General features: G+C 37.4%; 1 long non-coding RNA gene across 1 annotated transcript in view; it reads right to left on the reverse strand.

The window, feature by feature from the left end:
• Nucleotides 1-2,953: 2,953 nt before the first annotated feature.
• Nucleotides 2,954-16,239, reverse strand: part of LOC127845110 (uncharacterized) — a 165,612-nt gene continuing 152,326 nt past the window's right edge. Inside the window, exons 9-16 of the long non-coding RNA XR_008033061.1 lie at nt 14,750-14,811; nt 13,916-13,977; nt 11,817-11,878; nt 9,718-9,779; nt 7,620-7,681; nt 5,520-5,581; nt 3,782-3,843; nt 2,954-3,012 (exon numbers count right to left, since the gene is read on the reverse strand). This is a non-coding gene — a long non-coding RNA (uncharacterized LOC127845110). The remainder of the gene's footprint in view (nt 3,013-3,781; nt 3,844-5,519; nt 5,582-7,619; nt 7,682-9,717; nt 9,780-11,816; nt 11,879-13,915; nt 13,978-14,749; nt 14,812-16,239) is intronic.

The raw sequence follows: 16,239 nt of genomic DNA on the forward strand, positions 1-16,239 counted from the left end.
AATTTACAACACATGAACCAATAAACCGTCTTGTATGGCTTAAACATTAGTTTCTAATTATTATCTGATCATCTGATTGGAGAAAGGGAAATGTGTCTCCCCCCCCCCTCTATAAAAAACGGACCCCACAGTGACCAATCAAACTATCGTCCTATAGCTCTCACTTGTATTCTTTGTTAATTTACTGAACATATCATAGCATCTAACATCTTTGCTCATTTAACCAGATACGATACATTATATTATCTCCTACATGGTTTTAGGGAGCGCCGTTCCTGCGAAACGCAACTCATCCAACTGGTAGATGACCTTGCGAGAACCCTTGTTGCAGGCCAGCAGTCAGATCTTATTCTTCTGGACTTTAGCAAGGCTTTTGATAAAGTCAGCCATTCTAAACTTCTCTATAAACTTCATGAACATGGTACCAGAGGCTGTCCTCTTGACTTGATCCGTTATTTCCTAAAAGGTCGAACTCAAGTTGTCGTTCTGGAGGGCGAGAAATCTGATGAAGTTCCTCTGACATCTGGTGTGCCCCAAGGCTCTGTCTTAGGCCCCCTCTTATTCCTTCTCTACATAAACACGTACCAGATCATGTAAGATCCAAGTCAGTCCCTTTGCTGATGACACTGCTGTCTACCTCACGATCAACAACCTTAATGATTGCAACCAATAACAGCAAAATCTTAATACCTTGGAACAATTGGAAACCAAATGGTAAAAACATTTTAACCTCAGTAAATGCGAAGTCTTGAACAAAACTCGAAGCAAACATAAACTCAAACATAATTATTTATTGTATGGCCATATCCTTAAAAACCGTACCATTCAAAATACGAAGGATTAGACTTTTCCAAAGACCTTTCTGTCAACACTCACATTGATAGAATATGTACAACAGCAAATAGAACACTTGGTTTCCTTAAATGTACATCCAAACTAAAAACAAAAAAGTAAAACAAACTGCCAATAAAACTCTTGTCATGCCTCAAGTAGAATACTCGTCTCCAGTCTTGTCGCCATACAACTAAACAAAACATCAATAAAATCGAAATTGTTCAAATAAGAGCAATCAGATGGCTACATTACAGCTATTCCACGTATGATAGTGACTCAGACATGCAACAGTCACTCGGTATAAGATCTCTAGAGAACAGATGGACTGATACTAAAATAGTATTATTTTACAAAATTTTCCACTCATTAGTAGCTGTCCCCGTCCCCACATATTTTGATAAACCCAGGAGATTGACTCGCGATACACATCCTTTAGCTTATAGGCAGATTCACACAGTAGCTAACTATTATAAATTTTCTTATTTTCCCAGCACTGTCATACTATCGAACAACCATCCCACCAAAAATTGTCCTCCTGCCAACGTTTGAATCCTTCGAGCTGGCATTAAGCCAAATCTCATACAATTAGTTTGCGGCAGAGTGTGTTTTAAACCTTATTTTAACTCTTGTCTATACATATACCAACACTTTCAAACTTTGTTCAGTCTTACTTTCTTTCTTTGACGTCTCACTGCCAATACTTTTATTGTACAATATTGTATAAATCTTTTCCTTCACTGACATCGCAATCTGTTTATAATACCCGAAAGGGGAGTTCAACAGTATCCGAAGATAGATAGATAGACGCCATAACACGACAATTGCCCCACGAAATAGGTTTCTTACAAGGTGAGATATTTACGCACTTCTCGTCTTTGCAAAACGCTTTCAAGTCGATTCAGGTTACAATATACAAAAAGATTTCCTACACAAATTCAATGTAAAAGCAATAACTTCAACAAAAAATAAAGTCAAACTTTTGCGCATAGAGACCCCCATAACCATACCTTTTCTTAAAGAGCATTCCAAGTCGCAATGATTTAGACAATAAAAAGGGGGGTCATGCGTTTTGCAAGAAAGAACTCGATGCGAATCAGCGGTCACTGTTTTACAGCCATCAATTTACAGGGTTCGTACCAGTGGATGAGGGTTTCCCGCCATCTGTCAAAGTCTCATGTAGTCTTTAACCTTCAAGCAAATGAGTGAATTTCTGTTAAACATCAATGTTTTCCCTACCACATGCACAAAGAAACATTCTAAAATAAGTCATGGCAAGTGCCCACACAGAGAATTGTGTCTTCTTATAAATGATGTTCAGGTTTTTAAAGAGTATAGCATTGCACTCCAAAAAGATTTAGTATATTGTAACCTAAAGGAAAAATATGTTCTGAATGAATGTGTTTTTCTTGCATATTATTATCTTCCTATTCATATTGCACCAATATATTAAGTTTGGCTGGATTATCTGTCCATTTGGCCATTTTAGATCACATTTTCACATGCGGGTGTTTTAATAATTTATTAAGTTATAGGAAGCTTATTGACACAGCTTCCCGCAGAATTCTCAACACAACACATATCATTGATCCATGTCACCTTTGTATGCAAAGACAAGCAAATAAGGTCAATACTTCCCATAAATCACTGAATGAGAGAAGCATGTACCAAATGAAAAACTAAACTGGTTGCTGAAAGTGCCACATTTTGGCAAAAAGATCCCTCTAAGGTAAATGATGAAGGGGACACTTGCTACAACAATCCTATGTTTAAGTCGGACGCCACATCCTTTCAAGCCGGGACCATGACTGTAAGCATATTGTGAGAAAACAATACCAAACACAAGCTAATTGTAGGGTTACAAGTAGCATATCAACTCAGATTGCACTGCATACATGCTTAGGAACAAGGATAAACCTGTTAAGTGCCAACTTCTGCTGCCAACAAAGCGCGAGCTTTACGTGTCAGGACGCGGAACTATCCATACAAACTGCACGGGGAATTGCATGGCGGCAAGGGTTTGAGTGACCACAAACCTGATTATGACAGTATTTCACACCTTAAGCATCATAAATATGCTTATTTGCTTGCGTACATGATAATAATTTAGTATTATTACCTGTTTTACCATCAACAACCCTTATCCAGTGGCCCTCGGCTTAGTTGCAGACATTCCTCTACCTGAAAAAGTCAAAATTCCCAATAAAAAATAGATATAAAATGGCAAAAAACATGCATTTAAGTATTTTTAGTGTATTTTTATGAATAATATGAAGTAATAAACCTTGTTATGTTCATGATTGTACTAAATATGAAGGCTGCCTCAATTAAGTGTCTGCTGCACTGTCCAAACTGTAAAAATGTCCGCCATTCCATGTCGGTGAAATGGGGCTCTGTTTGAATGTTCATGCTTTATGCACTAGCTATTGTTGCGTTACTGGATCACGGAGTTCCTGGCGTTGAATTCTGACTTCATGTAGCACACTAACGCTACACGGTCAACCAATATGCCTTTGAATTCAAGTCGGAAAGCAATTTAGCCCTTATTTGGCTATATCAGGGTGGGGGTCAACTTGAAAAACAACTATTCCAGGTCAAATTATCTGAATTCATGCATTTAAGGCACTTATTTTCTTCTCTTTTGTTAAGAAATGACCAAAAATCAGCTTTCCCAGTCATATTTTGCACTTGCAGATGATATTTCATTTTTACCTAAAGCTAGTTTAGGTTACAATATACCAAAAGATTTCCTACACAAATTCAATGTAAAAGCAATAACTTCAACAAAAATAAAGTCAAACTTTTGCGCATAGAGACCCCCATAACCATACCTTTCTTAAAGAGCATTCCAAGTCGCAATGATTTAGACAATAAAAAAGGGGGGTCATGCGTTTTGCAAGAAAGAACTCGATGCGAATCAGCGGTCACTGTTTTACAGCCATCAATTTACCGGGTTCGTACCAGTGGATGAGGGTTTCCCGCCATCTGTCAAAGTCTCATGTAGTCTTTAACCTTCAAGCAAATGAGTGAATTTCTGTTAAACATCAATGTTTTCCCTACCACATGCACAAAGAAACATTCTAAAATAAAGTCATGGCAAGTGCCCACACAGAGAATTGTGTCTTCTTATAAATGATGTTCAGGTTTTTAAAGAGTATAGCATTGCACTCCAAAAAGATTTAGTATATTGTAACCTAAAGGAAAAATATGTTCTGAATGAAATGTGTTTTTCTTGCATATTATTATCTTCCTATTCATATTGCACCAATATATTAAGTTTGGCTGGATTATCTGTCCATTTGGCCATTTTAGATCACATTTTCACATGCGGGTGTTTTCGGTCCGAAGAAGGCGATTTAAGGGCTGTTAAAGCTTAAATGTCCCTTTAAGAGTTAAAGCTGTTGTGTTCAATATCTGCAACAAAATACCAAAACAAACCATATGGACAGGCACGTGGGGCTTATGCGGGGTGGGGAAAGAATGAACTTGTTAGATATTTTCACTCCAAGCAATTTTGATAATGTCTTTTTTGTGTGTGTTTTTTTTTAAATACCCCCAAAAATGTCAATTTCACAGCAAAAATATCCAATTTCATCCAAGACAAACAACAAATAAGCAAAAATGAGAGATCAAAGATACTTTGAAGTGTAGAAATCAATAAGCTTCCTATAACTTGTTGTTTCACACTTATAAAAGTGTGAAATCTTGAAAGCGCCTTGTTGCTCGGAGCCCATTTATTTACCAGTCGCAAATGGTATATTCTAGCATATAATGCCATGGGTGCCTTTAAACTGCAGCAGATGGTCAATATGCTCTGCCAGCTGTCATTCAGAGGTTCAAGAGAATACAAAATTTCATATTTTGGGCGCAAAACAAGTACTTTTGACTATTTTTATGGTGGCAATCTGGTCAAAATGGGCGTTAATAACTGAGCGAAAGACAAAAATGCTCATTTTGGGGGTTTAAACTAGAAGGAAAGGTTAAAATGAACAAGATACATATATGTTGGAGAGCATTATAAGCTTAGAAATGAAGTTCTATGAAGTAACAGGGGCAGAAAGGCAGCTCAGATCAATGCAGGCTTCCTGAAAGAGGTTTCTAGTACATCTTCTGGGGACACAGCTTCCCGCAGAATTCTCAACACAACACATATCATTGATCCATGTCACCTTTGTATGCAAAGACAAGCAAATAAGGTCAATACTTCCCATAAATCACTGAATGAGAGAAGCATGTACCAAATGAAAAACTAAACTGGTTGCTGAAAGTGCCACATTTTGGCAAAAAGATCCCTCTAAGGTAAATGATGAAGGGGACACTTGCTACAACAATCCTATGTTTAAGTCGGACGCCACATCCTTTCAAGCCGGGACCATGACTGTAAGCATATTGTGAGAAAACAATACCAAACACAAGCTAATTGTAGGGTTACAAGTAGCATATCAACTCAGATGCACTGCATACATGCTTAGGAACAAGGATAAACCTGTTAAGTGCCAACTTCTGCTGCCAACAAAGCGCGAGCTTTACGTGTCAGGACGCGGAACTATCCATACAAACTGCACGGGGAATTGCATGGCGGCAAGGGTTTGAGTGACCACAAACCTGATTATGACAGTATTTCACACCTTAAGCATCATAAATATGCTTATTTGCTTGCGTACATGATAATAATTTAGTATTATTACCTGTTTTACCATCAACAACCCTTATCCAGTGGCCCTCGGCTTAGTTGCAGACATTCCTCTACCTGAAAAAGTCAAAATTCCCAATAAAAAATAGATATAAAATGGCAAAAAACATGCATTTAAGTATTTTTAGTGTATTTTTATGAATAATATGAAGTAATAAACCTTGTTATGTTCATGATTGTACTAAATATGAAGGCTGCCTCAATTAAGTGTCTGCTGCACTGTCCAAACTGTAAAAATGTCCGCCATTCCATGTCGGTGAAATGGGGCTCTGTTTGAATGTTCATGCTTTATGCACTAGCTATTGTTGCGTTACTGGATCACGGAGTTCCTGGCGTTGAATTCTGACTTCATGTAGCACACTAACGCTACACGGTCAACCAATATGCCTTTGAATTCAAGTCGGAAAGCAATTTAGCCCTTATTTGGCTATATCAGGGTGGGGGGTCAACTTGAAAAACAACTATTCCAGGTCAAATTATCTGAATTCATGCATTTAAGGCACTTATTTTCTTCTCTTTTGTTAAGAAATGACCAAAAATCAGCTTTCCCAGTCATATTTTGCACTTGCAGATGATATTTCATTTTTACCTAAAGCTAGTTTAAAGGAAAAATATGTTCTGAATGAAATGTGTTTTTCTTGCATATTATTATCTTCCTATTCATATTGCACCAATATATTAAGTTTGGCTGGATTATCTGTCCATTTGGCCATTTTAGATCACATTTTCACATGCGGGTGTTTTCGGTCCGAAGAAGGCGATTTAAGGGCTGTTAAAGCTTAAATGTCCCTTTAAGAGTTAAAGCTGTTGTGTTCAATATCTGCAACAAAATACCAAAACAAACCATATGGACAGGCACGTGGGGCTTATGCGGGGTGGGGAAAGAATGAACTTGTTAGATATTTTCACTCCAAGCAATTTTGATAATGTCTTTTTTGTGTGTGTTTTTTTTTAAATACCCCCAAAAATGTCAATTTCACAGCAAAAATATCCAATTTCATCCAAGACAAACAACAAATAAGCAAAAATGAGAGATCAAAGATACTTTGAAGTGTAGAAATCAATAAGCTTCCTATAACTTGTTGTTTCACACTTATAAAAGTGTGAAATCTTGAAAGCGCCTTGTTGCTCGGAGCCCATTTATTTACCAGTCGCAAATGGTATATTCTAGCATATAATGCCATGGGTGCCTTTAAACTGCAGCAGATGGTCAATATGCTCTGCCAGCTGTCATTCAGAGGTTCAAGAGAATACAAAATTTCATATTTTGGGCTGCAAAACAAGTACTTTTGACTATTTTTATGGTGGCAATCTGGTCAAAATGGGCGTTAATAACTGAGCGAAAGACAAAAATGCTCATTTTGGGGGTTTAAACTAGAAGGAAAGGTTAAAATGAACAAGATACATATATGTTGGAGAGCATTATAAGCTTAGAAATGAAGTTCTATGAAGTAACAGGGGCAGAAAGGCAGCTCAGATCAATGCAGGCTTCCTGAAAGAGGTTTCTAGTACATCTTCTGGGGACACAGCTTCCCGCAGAATTCTCAACACAACACATATCATTGATCCATGTCACCTTTGTATGCAAAGACAAGCAAATAAGGTCAATACTTCCCATAAATCACTGAATGAGAGAAGCATGTACCAAATGAAAAACTAAACTGGTTGCTGAAAGTGCCACATTTTGGCAAAAAGATCCCTCTAAGGTAAATGATGAAGGGGACACTTGCTACAACAATCCTATGTTTAAGTCGGACGCCACATCCTTTCAAGCCGGGACCATGACTGTAAGCATATTGTGAGAAAACAATACCAAACACAAGCTAATTGTAGGGTTACAAGTAGCATATCAACTCAGATGCACTGCATACATGCTTAGGAACAAGGATAAACCTGTTAAGTGCCAACTTCTGCTGCCAACAAAGCGCGAGCTTTACGTGTCAGGACGCGGAACTATCCATACAAACTGCACGGGGAATTGCATGGCGGCAAGGGTTTGAGTGACCACAAACCTGATTATGACAGTATTTCACACCTTAAGCATCATAAATATGCTTATTTGCTTGCGTACATGATAATAATTTAGTATTATTACCTGTTTTACCATCAACAACCCTTATCCAGTGGCCCTCGGCTTAGTTGCAGACATTCCTCTACCTGAAAAAGTCAAAATTCCCAATAAAAAATAGATATAAAATGGCAAAAAACATGCATTTAAGTATTTTTAGTGTATTTTTATGAATAATATGAAGTAATAAACCTTGTTATGTTCATGATTGTACTAAATATGAAGGCTGCCTCAATTAAGTGTCTGCTGCACTGTCCAAACTGTAAAAATGTCCGCCATTCCATGTCGGTGAAATGGGGCTCTGTTTGAATGTTCATGCTTTATGCACTAGCTATTGTTGCGTTACTGGATCACGGAGTTCCTGGCGTTGAATTCTGACTTCATGTAGCACACTAACGCTACACGGTCAACCAATATGCCTTTGAATTCAAGTCGGAAAGCAATTTAGCCCTTATTTGGCTATATCAGGGTGGGGGTCAACTTGAAAAACAACTATTCCAGGTCAAATTATCTGAATTCATGCATTTAAGGCACTTATTTTCTTCTCTTTTGTTAAGAAATGACCAAAAATCAGCTTTCCCAGTCATATTTTGCACTTGCAGATGATATTTCATTTTTACCTAAAGCTAGTTTAAAGGAAAAATATGTTCTGAATGAAATGTGTTTTTCTTGCATATTATTATCTTCCTATTCATATTGCACCAATATATTAAGTTTGGCTGGATTATCTGTCCATTTGGCCATTTTAGATCACATTTTCACATGCGGGTGTTTTCGGTCCGAAGAAGGCGATTTAAGGGCTGTTAAAGCTTAAATGTCCCTTTAAGAGTTAAAGCTGTTGTGTTCAATATCTGCAACAAAATACCAAAACAAACCATATGGACAGGCACGTGGGGCTTATGCGGGGTGGGGAAAGAATGAACTTGTTAGATATTTTCACTCCAAGCAATTTTGATAATGTCTTTTTTGTGTGTGTTTTTTTTTAAATACCCCCAAAAATGTCAATTTCACAGCAAAAATATCCAATTTCATCCAAGACAAACAACAAATAAGCAAAAATGAGAGATCAAAGATACTTTGAAGTGTAGAAATCAATAAGCTTCCTATAACTTGTTTGTTCACACTTATAAAAGTGTGAAATCTTGAAAGTGCCTTGTTGCTCGGAGCCCATTTATTTACCAGTCGCAAATGGTATATTCTAGCATATAATGCCATGGGTGCCTTTAAACTGCAGCAGATGGTCAATATGCTCTGCCAGCTGTCATTCAGAGGTTCAAGAGAATACAAAATTTCATATTTTGGGTGCAAAACAAGTACTTTTGACTATTTTTATGGTGGCAATCTGGTCAAAATGGGCGTTAATAACTGAGCGAAAGACAAAAATGCTCATTTTGGGGGTTTAAACTAGAAGGAAAGGTTAAAATGAACAAGATACATATATGTTGGAGAGCATTATAAGCTTAGAAATGAAGTTCTATGAAGTAACAGGGGCAGAAAGGCAGCTCAGATCAATGCAGGCTTCCTGAAAGAGGTTTCTAGTACATCTTCTGGGGACACAGCTTCCCGCAGAATTCTCAACACAACACATATCATTGATCCATGTCACCTTTGTATGCAAAGACAAGCAAATAAGGTCAATACTTCCCATAAATCACTGAATGAGAGAAGCATGTACCAAATGAAAAACTAAACTGGTTGCTGAAAGTGCCACATTTTGGCAAAAAGATCCCTCTAAGGTAAATGATGAAGGGGACACTTGCTACAACAATCCTATGTTTAAGTCGGACGCCACATCCTTTCAAGCCGGGACCATGACTGTAAGCATATTGTGAGAAAACAATACCAAACACAAGCTAATTGTAGGGTTACAAGTAGCATATCAACTCAGATGCACTGCATACATGCTTAGGAACAAGGATAAACCTGTTAAGTGCCAACTTCTGCTGCCAACAAAGCGCGAGCTTTACGTGTCAGGACGCGGAACTATCCATACAAACTGCACGGGGAATTGCATGGCGGCAAGGGTTTGAGTGACCACAAACCTGATTATGACAGTATTTCACACCTTAAGCATCATAAATATGCTTATTTGCTTGCGTACATGATAATAATTTAGTATTATTACCTGTTTTACCATCAACAACCCTTATCCAGTGGCCCTCGGCTTAGTTGCAGACATTCCTCTACCTGAAAAAGTCAAAATTCCCAATAAAAAATAGATATAAAATGGCAAAAAACATGCATTTAAGTATTTTTAGTGTATTTTTATGAATAATATGAAGTAATAAACCTTGTTATGTTCATGATTGTACTAAATATGAAGGCTGCCTCAATTAAGTGTCTGCTGCACTGTCCAAACTGTAAAAATGTCCGCCATTCCATGTCGGTGAAATGGGGCTCTATTTGAATGTTCATGCTTTATGCACTAGCTATTGTTGCGTTACTGGATCACGGAGTTCCTGGCGTTGAATTCTGACTTCATGTAGCACACTAACGCTACACGGTCAACCAATATGCCTTTGAATTCAAGTCGGAAAGCAATTTAGCCCTTATTTGGCTTTATCAGGGTGGGGGTCAACTTGAAAAACAACTATTCCAGGTCAAATTATCTGAATTCATGCATTTAAGGCACTTATTTTCTTCTCTTTTGTTAAGAAATGACCAAAAATCAGCTTTCCCAGTCATATTTTGCACTTGCAGATGATATTTCATTTTTACCTAAAGCTAGTTTAAAGGAAAAATATGTTCTGAATGAAATGTGTTTTTCTTGCATATTATTATCTTCCTATTCATATTGCACCAATATATTAAGTTTGGCTGGATTATCTGTCCATTTGGCCATTTTAGATCACATTTTCACATGCGGGTGTTTTCGGTCCGAAGAAGGCGATTTAAGGGCTGTTAAAGCTTAAATGTCCCTTTAAGAGTTAAAGCTGTTGTGTTCAATATCTGCAACAAAATACCAAAACAAACCATATGGACAGGCACGTGGGGCTTATGCGGGGTGGGGAAAGAATGAACTTGTTAGATATTTTCACTCCAAGCAATTTTGATAATGTCTTTTTTGTGTGTGTTTTTTTTTAAATACCCCCAAAAATGTCAATTTCACAGCAAAAATATCCAATTTCATCCAAGACAAACAACAAATAAGCAAAAATGAGAGATCAAAGATACTTTGAAGTGTAGAAATCAATAAGCTTCCTATAACTTGTTTGTTTCACACTTATAAAAGTGTGAAATCTTGAAAGTGCCTTGTTGCTCGGAGCCCATTTATTTACCAGTCGCAAATGGTATATTCTAGCATATAATGCCATGGGTGCCTTTAAACTGCAGCAGATGGTCAATATGCTCTGCCAGCTGTCATTCAGAGGTTCAAGAGAATACAAAATTTCATATTTTGGGTGCAAAACAAGTACTTTTGACTATTTTTATGGTGGCAATCTGGTCAAAATGGGCGTTAATAACTGAGCGAAAGACAAAAATGCTCATTTTGGGGGTTTAAACTAGAAGGAAAGGTTAAAATGAACAAGATACATATATGTTGGAGAGCATTATAAGCTTAGAAATGAAGTTCTATGAAGTAACAGGGGCAGAAAGGCAGCTCAGATCAATGCAGGCTTCCTGAAAGAGGTTTCTAGTACATCTTCTGGGGACACAGCTTCCCGCAGAATTCTCAACACAACACATATCATTGATCCATGTCACCTTTGTATGCAAAGACAAGCAAATAAGGTCAATACTTCCCATAAATCACTGAATGAGAGAAGCATGTACCAAATGAAAAACTAAACTGGTTGCTGAAAGTGCCACATTTTGGCAAAAAGATCCCTCTAAGGTAAATGATGAAGGGGACACTTGCTACAACAATCCTATGTTTAAGTCGGACGCCACATCCTTTCAAGCCGGGACCATGACTGTAAGCATATTGTGAGAAAACAATACCAAACACAAGCTAATTGTAGGGTTACAAGTAGCATATCAACTCAGATGCACTGCATACATGCTTAGGAACAAGGATAAACCTGTTAAGTGCCAACTTCTGCTGCCAACAAAGCGCGAGCTTTACGTGTCAGGACGCGGAACTATCCATACAAACTGCACGGGGAATTGCATGGCGGCAAGGGTTTGAGTGACCACAAACCTGATTATGACAGTATTTCACACCTTAAGCATCATAAATATGCTTATTTGCTTGCGTACATGATAATAATTTAGTATTATTACCTGTTTTACCATCAACAACCCTTATCCAGTGGCCCTCGGCTTAGTTGCAGACATTCCTCTACCTGAAAAAGTCAAAATTCCCAATAAAAAATAGATATAAAATGGCAAAAAACATGCATTTAAGTATTTTTAGTGTATTTTTATGAATAATATGAAGTAATAAACCTTGTTATGTTCATGATTGTACTAAATATGAAGGCTGCCTCAATTAAGTGTCTGCTGCACTGTCCAAACTGTAAAAATGTCCGCCATTCCATGTCGGTGAAATGGGGCTCTATTTGAATGTTCATGCTTTATGCACTAGCTATTGTTGCGTTACTGGATCACGGAGTTCCTGGCGTTGAATTCTGACTTCATGTAGCACACTAACGCTACACGGTCAACCAATATGCCTTTGAATTCAAGTCGGAAAGCAATTTAGCCCTTATTTGGCTTTATCAGGGTGGGGGTCAACTTGAAAAACAACTATTCCAGGTCAAATTATCTGAATTCATGCATTTAAGGCACTTATTTTCTTCTCTTTTGTTAAGAAATGACCAAAAATCAGCTTTCCCAGTCATATTTTGCACTTGCAGATGATATTTCATTTTTACCTAAAGCTAGTTTAAAGGAAAAATATGTTCTGAATGAAATGTGTTTTTCTTGCATATTATTATCTTCCTATTCATATTGCACCAATATATTAAGTTTGGCTGGATTATCTGTCCATTTGGCCATTTTAGATCACATTTTCACATGCGGGTGTTTTCGGTCCGAAGAAGGCGATTTAAGGGCTGTTAAAGCTTAAATGTCCCTTTAAGAGTTAAAGCTGTTGTGTTCAATATCTGCAACAAAATACCAAAACAAACCATATGGACAGGCACGTGGGGCTTATGCGGGGTGGGGAAAGAATGAACTTGTTAGATATTTTCACTCCAAGCAATTTTGATAATGTCTTTTTTGTGTGTGTTTTTTTTTAAATACCCCCAAAAATGTCAATTTCACAGCAAAAATATCCAATTTCATCCAAGACAAACAACAAATAAGCAAAAATGAGAGATCAAAGATACTTTGAAGTGTAGAAATCAATAAGCTTCCTATAACTTGTTTTGTTCACACTTATAAAAGTGTGAAATCTTGAAAGTGCCTTGTTGCTCGGAGCCCATTTATTTACCAGTCGCAAATGGTATATTCTAGCATATAATGCCATGAGTGCCTTTAAACTGCAGCAGATGGTCAATATGCTCTGCCAGCTGTCATTCAGAGGTTCAAGAGAATACAAAATTTCATATTTTGGGTGCAAAACAAGTACTTTTGACTATTTTTATGGTGGCAATCTGGTCAAAATGGGCGTTAATAACTGAGCGAAAGACAAAAATGCTCATTTTGGGGGTTTAAACTAGAAGGAAAGGTTAAAATGAACAAGATACATATATGTTGGAGAGCATTATAAGCTTAGAAATGAAGTTCTATGAAGTAACAGGGGCAGAAAGGCAGCTCAGATCAATGCAGGCTTCCTGAAAGAGGTTTCTAGTACATCTTCTGGGGACACAGCTTCCCGCAGAATTCTCAACACAACACATATCATTGATCCATGTCACCTTTGTATGCAAAGACAAGCAAATAAGGTCAATACTTCCCATAAATCACTGAATGAGAGAAGCATGTACCAAATGAAAAACTAAACTGGTTGCTGAAAGTGCCACATTTTGGCAAAAAGATCCCTCTAAGGTAAATAATGAAGGGGACACTTGCTACAACAATCCTATGTTTAAGTCGGACGCCACATCCTTTCAAGCCGGGACCATGACTGTAAGCATATTGTGAGAAAACAATACCAAACACAAGCTAATTGTAGGGTTACAAGTAGCATATCAACTCAGATGCACTGCATACATGCTTAGGAACAAGGATAAACCTGTTAAGTGCCAACTTCTGCTGCCAACAAAGCGCGAGCTTTACGTGTCAGGACGCGGAACTATCCATACAAACTGCACGGGGAATTGCATGGCGGCAAGGGTTTGAGTGACCACAAACCTGATTATGACAGTATTTCACACCTTAAGCATCATAAATATGCTTATTTGCTTGCGTACATGATAATAATTTAGTATTATTACCTGTTTTACCATCAACAACCCTTATCTAGTGGCCCTCGGCTTAGTTGCAGACATTCCTCTACCTGAAAAAGTCAAAATTCCCAATAAAAAATAGATATAAAATGGCAAAAAACATGCATTTAAGTATTTTTAGTGTATTTTTATGAATAATATGAAGTAATAAACCTTGTTATGTTCATGATTGTACTAAATATGAAGGCTGCCTCAATTAAGTGTCTGCTGCACTGTCCAAACTGTAAAAATGTCCGCCATTCCATGTCGGTGAAATGGGGCTCTATTTGAATGTTCATGCTTTATGCACTAGCTATTGTTGCGTTACTGGATCACGGAGTTCCTGGCGTTGAATTCTGACTTCATGTAGCACACTAACGCTACACGGTCAACCAATATGCCTTTGAATTCAAGTCGGAAAGCAATTTAGCCCTTATTTGGCATTATCAGGGTGGGGGTCAACTTGAAAAACAACTATTCCAGGTCAAATTATCTGAATTAATGCATTTAAGGCACTTATTTTCTTCTCTTTTGTTAAGAAATGACCAAAAATCAGCTTTCCCAGTCATATTTTGCACTTGCAGATGATATTTCATTTTTACCTAAAGCTAGTTTAGGTTACAATATACCAAAAGATTTCCTACACAAATTCAATGTAAAAGCAATAACTTCAACAAAAAATAAAGTCAAACTTTTGCGCATAGAGACCCCCATAACCATACCTTTTCTTAAAGAGCATTCCAAGTCGCAATGATTTAGACAATAAAAAAGGGGGGGTCATGCGTTTTGCAAGAAAGAACTCGATGCGAATCAGCGGTCACTGTTTTACAGCCATCAATTTACCGGGTTCGTACCAGTGGATGAGGGTTTCCCGCCATCTGTCAAAGTCTCATGTAGTCTTTAACCTTCAAGCAAATGAGTGAATTTCTGTTAAACATCAATGTTTTCCCTACCACATGCACAAAGAAACATTCTAAAATAAAGTCATGGCAAGTGCCCACACAGAGAATTGTGTCTTCTTATAAATGATGTTCAGGTTTTTAAAGAGTATAGCATTGCACTCCAAAAAGATTTAGTATATTGTAACCTAAAGGAAAAATATGTTCTGAATGAAATGTGTTTTTCTTGCATATTATTATCTTCCTATTCATATTGCACCAATATATTAAGTTTGGCTGGATTATCTGTCCATTTGGCCATTTTAGATCACATTTTCACATGCGGGTGTTTTCGGTCCGAAGAAGGCGATTTAAGGGCTGTTAAAGCTTAAATGTCCCTTTAAGAGTTAAAGCTGTTGTGTTCAATATCTGCAACAAAATACCAAAACAAACCATATGGACAGGCACGTGGGGCTTATGCGGGGTGGGGAAAGAATGAACTTGTTAGATATTTTCACTCCAAGCAATTTTGATAATGTCTTTTTTGTGTGTGTTTTTTTTTAAATACCCCCAAAAATGTCAATTTCACAGCAAAAATATCCAATTTCATCCAAGACAAACAACAAATAAGCAAAAATGAGAGATCAAAGATACTTTGAAGTGTAGAAATCAATAAGCTTCCTATAACTTGTTTTGTTCACACTTATAAAAGTGTGAAATCTTGAAAGTGCCTTGTTGCTCGGAGCCCATTTATTTACCAGTCGCAAATGGTATATTCTAGCATATAATGCCATGAGTGCCTTTAAACTGCAGCAGATGGTCAATATGCTCTGCCAGCTGTCATTCAGAGGTTCAAGAGAATACAAAATTTCATATTTTGGGTGCAAAACAAGTACTTTTGACTATTTTTATGGTGGCAATCTGGTCAAAATGGGCGTTAATAACTGAGCGAAAGACAAAAATGCTCATTTTGGGGGTTTAAACTAGAAGGAAAGGTTAAAATGAACAAGATACATATATGTTGGAGAGCATTATAAGCTTAGAAATGAAGTTCTATGAAGTAACAGGGGCAGAAAGGCAGCTCAGATCAATGCAGGCTTCCTGAAAGAGGTTTCTAGTACATCTTCTGGGGACACAGCTTCCCGCAGAATTCTCAACACAACACATATCATTGATCCATGTCACCTTTGTATGCAAAGACAAGCAAATAAGGTCAATACTTCCCATAAATCACTGAATGAGAGAAGCATGTACCAAATGAAAAACTAAACTGGTTGCTGAAAGTGCCACATTTTGGCAAAAAGATCCCTCTAAGGTAAATGATGAAGGGGACACTTGCTACAACAATCCTATGTTTAAGTCGGACGCCACATCCTTTCAAGCCGGGACCATGACTGTAAGCATATTGTGAGAAAACAATACCAAACACAAGCTAATTGTAGGGTTACAAGTAGC

Source organism: Dreissena polymorpha, chromosome 9 (assembly GCF_020536995.1).
Source record: "Dreissena polymorpha isolate Duluth1 chromosome 9, UMN_Dpol_1.0, whole genome shotgun sequence".
NCBI lineage: Eukaryota > Metazoa > Mollusca > Bivalvia > Myida > Dreissenidae > Dreissena > Dreissena polymorpha.